The sequence below is a fragment of the Ixodes scapularis genome, unplaced genomic scaffold (genome assembly GCF_016920785.2).
Source record: "Ixodes scapularis isolate PalLabHiFi unplaced genomic scaffold, ASM1692078v2 PGA_scaffold0__279_contigs__length_252992795, whole genome shotgun sequence".
NCBI classification, from domain to species: domain Eukaryota; kingdom Metazoa; phylum Arthropoda; class Arachnida; order Ixodida; family Ixodidae; genus Ixodes; species Ixodes scapularis.
This window is the reverse complement of record NW_024609835.1, coordinates 9083296-9087199: the sequence shown is the minus strand read 5'-3', so window position 1 is coordinate 9087199 and position 3904 is coordinate 9083296. Positions and strand designations below refer to the sequence as shown.

General features: G+C 48.6%; 2 pseudogenes; both read right to left on the bottom strand.

Annotated features, from left to right (window-relative positions):
- Window positions 1-294: 294 nt before the first annotated feature.
- LOC115327115 lies at window positions 295-1168 on the bottom strand (annotated as a pseudogene).
- Window positions 1169-1179: 11 nt separating this feature from the next.
- On the bottom strand, window positions 1180-2344 carry LOC115316199 (annotated as a pseudogene).
- Window positions 2345-3904: the final 1560 nt, after the last annotated feature.

Genomic DNA, 3904 nt, shown 5'->3' with positions numbered 1-3904 from the left:
CAACGCCACAGAACATCAACAGATCTCTAGGGGCTTTACCATCCGCCTATGTGAACGGGCTTCGTCACATTATTGAAAAAGGCAGAGCCGTAGAAGAAGAAGACCAGACACACGCCGTAGAAGAAAAAGAAAAGGACACTGCTCCTCAACGGCTATAGCCGTAGTCGCCCCTGAAGAAAAGGCCGAATTGGCCTTGAAACGTTGGGTCCTTACAGAAGGGCTTGGTTGGTGTTCAAATTTTTTTAATATTAAAAAAACATGTATGTACAGATGTTGAAAAGGAAAAAAAACTTCTTAGTTGTACATTTTCTTGTTAAAGAGCTTCATATGTCCTTCTTTCACAGTCAAGTTGACACACGTCTCTCCCCGGGTAGCCATGGCTGACTTGACCAAAAGCAGGGCGTTGACACTTTCCGGCCCAAGCCTGTTTCTTTTAAGGGTCTTCATGTCACTCAACATTGAAAAGATGCGCTCTGTTTCTGCATTGGAGTGAGGAAGAGTGAGGACCAGCTTTGCCAGGGTAGCGATGTTAGGAAGTACTCATTTGTCATCGAACGTCTTCGTCTTGCTCACCTGACCCCAGAACGCGTCTGGCGACTTGGTTTGCAGCTCAATCTTCTCACTCTCTGTGAAGAACGAGGGAAGCATTCGCCACTCTTGCTCAACATCGCCGACACTGGGTAGGAGGTGCTTGTAGCGATCTTGAAGCACGGGCAACGACGGCAGACGTTTCCGGGCCTCGTAGCTCAATGCCGTTGAGGGCTGCACAAACCGCACTTCGTGGAAGAAGGGTCCGGAGATCGGAAGCCTTTTCTGGACTTCGAGCACTGCGGTTTGATAAAAAGACATGCAGCGCAGCTTGAAGTCACGAACTTCGGATGGATCCTCCTTCCATGGTGATCTTGTCCAGGACTCCCTGGCAGCTTGCTCCAACGTACAGCTTCTCCAAGGCCAGCAGACTTCTGGGGTCGAGTGGATTGAGTTTAGAAGGGTCCTCAATAGAAGACGGCTTCATGAAATTCTGGCATAGGCACCTAGTAGTCTTTGGCTTTTCCTCTTGAATGACTGCGATTAGGCTGTCCTTGCTCTGAAACATTGCGTTAAGCTTGTTGAAGAAGCCAAGCATATATTGCATGAACTTGAGATACGCCTCCGTGATGGGGTTCATGTCCTTCAAGATCAGCTCAGCGGCCACAATGCGGTCCTCTGTAACTGCCTGTAAAAGAGCAATTTCAAGGTCGCCCATTCCTGGAGGACGCGCTCTACACACTGGTGCAGCACAAGCCCTCGCGCCTCACTTGGTCTCAGTATCTTGTTCTTCTCGTTGTGGAGGTACTCTTGGAGTTCAGCGAGCTGAGCCTGACGCTTACAGCCATGGCTGAAGTAGTTGGCGACGTTTCTCAAAAGGTCGATTCTCAACGTTCCTGGGAAGCTTTGGTGCTGCCTTGCTTGCTGCTGTATGCAGCGAGTGACAGATGCAGCGGATGGTTATAAAACTGTCATCCGCCTTTTCTCGCAGCCTTGTCATCAGGGAGTTACGCTCCCCCACCATCACACTAGCGTTGTCGCATGCGAGCGCGATTATGTTGGTTAGCGGGACCTTCTTCTCAGACAGGCATTTCTCCACAGCTGAGGCAAGCGACTCTGATGAGCACGACCTGGCGTCAAGTGGGATGACTTCCAACAGCTGTGAGATTACTTGGTCTTGCTCTTCTGAAAAATAGCGGACGAAACAGCAGAGGAGTTTGGTGCTCGTTATGTCCGTGCCCTCATCTACAAATATCGAAAACTTCGAAGCTCCCAGCCTATGCGCGAGAACTTCAGTCTCCGCTTTTGCCAACACGTTTTTTACGATAGATTCACACTTCGTTCTGTGAAGACTCACACCTTTGGAAATGGCTGAGTCATGAAAGACCACCTTAGCGAGCTCGCCCAGATGATCCATTGCCTTGAAGGATAAGGCGTGCTCAGCCACAAAAGCCGACATTTTGATCTCAGCAGTCTTCACGTTCTGTTCGAGCGGGTTTGACTTCTGTACGAATGCTGTCATCAAGTTCTGCTTTCTCAGCCACCCGGTTGCCTTTATGTGGGCATCTTTTCTTGAATGTTTGGTCAACTCACTGTGTCCGGCGACCAGGCTTCCGTTGCAGGCCTTACATGATGCACGAAATGGGTTTCTTGGGTCCGGTGCGAGCCATCCCTTGAACTCCGGAAGCTCCAACCATGCCTCGCGGAAGCGCTGCTTCCTTGAAAGTTCAGCTTCATCCTTTGCCAGTTCCCCTCGGACTTTTCGTTTCTTTTTCGGTGTCGTCACTGACGACGGTCCAGCGTGTTGGTCTGCCATCGTTTTGTTCTATACAGGGCTGATCAAACTGTAAACTAGTCACCGGTCGGAATCGGAATGGTTTTTGAAATGAAAGGAGAAAGGGCGAAGAGAGGGAGAACTATTGAAGGGAGGACTGAACAAGCGAAACCGCGAGGAAAAAGACCGCGGTCGTGCGTGTAGTCTGCTACTTCCGTTAAGGCAGCTGGTCATGTGCTTCGGTGCGGCCAATCAGAAACCCACAATTGCTCCACGCTTCAGGATCGAGGTGCACAAGAGAAACGATGTTACATCTTTATCAAAAAGCGCGCCGCGGTGTGTTTAACGCGTTTAACATAACGTCTGTGTCGATCTGTGGCGCCACCTGGTGTTTCCAGACGTAACTTTGTTGAAGCAAGAAATATACAAAAATGCCTAAAGTCCAGACAACACAATTAAGTTTTTACATGAACATTAAAAAATTTCCGTAAATTAAAAAAAAAAAGATGGCAGCGATTGTGGAAGTCCCCACGTTTTCCTGTAAAAGTGGCAGGGCGTCCCTACGTCCCTACTGGACCAAAAAATCGCCAAAAGTCCCTACGTGTAGGGACATGTCCCTACAGTTGGTAACACTGCTGCCGAGGCTGGAATGATTGCCGCGATCTATGAGCGACGGCGGCAAGCAGTCAACCGGCAAACACAACTCTGGACATCTACCGCCATCTATGAGCGACGGCGGCAAGCAGTGTTGTGTCGACCACGGGTGTTGACATTTGTTTGGTACCGGACACGATCCTGGAAAAACTAGCCCTTAACAACTCCGCTGTAAAAAAAGAAGAAAAAAAAACGTTATATAAGTCATCCGCGTGAGTCCGGACGAGAACTACCACATAACGGGTTGTGGGCGTTAAAATGTCTCAGTATTAAAAGAAGGTTCGGGAGCTGTTGTACGAGTGCTTCAAGGTCATGGAGATGAAGGGGCACATTTAGCGGAAAGTATACCGAAACAAAAATAACGAAGCGGTCAAAAAGAATACGCACAGCCAGAGCCTTGAGTTGTGTGGCGTGGTACCTTGGAGTGTATACACTCTGCACTACCACGGCTGCTCCACCAGATGAGTGTGAGGAATGACAATTCCTAAAAACGTGATATCTACGTAAACCTTGCCGATAAGCATCATTAAGATGATCTTCTTGCACGGACAGTGCGATAGGTCTAAGTGCCTCAAGCATCATCACTATTACTCAAGAAGCCTCGGCAGTTCTAGTGCATAAAAAGGCAGCTTTTATTGCTCTATAGATGTATATTATATATATTTTTTCTCTCTCTCTCTACATGTGTTTGTGCGTGTGTACGTGCGTGTGTGCGTGCACGTATGTGTATGTGTGCGAGAGAGATGTGTGTGTGTCTGTGTGTGTGTCTCTGTGTGTGTGTGAAGAACTAAAAGATGAGGAAAAGCCCGTGAAACATTAGGGGAATGACAGGTTTTTCTGTTTCTTCTTTTTTTTTTTTTTTTTGTGGGCCTGCCACTCGATGTCCTTCTGGTCAGACGACAACGGGGCCAATGGGTCGGCAACTTCCACGGTTGCCTCCTCCTCCGG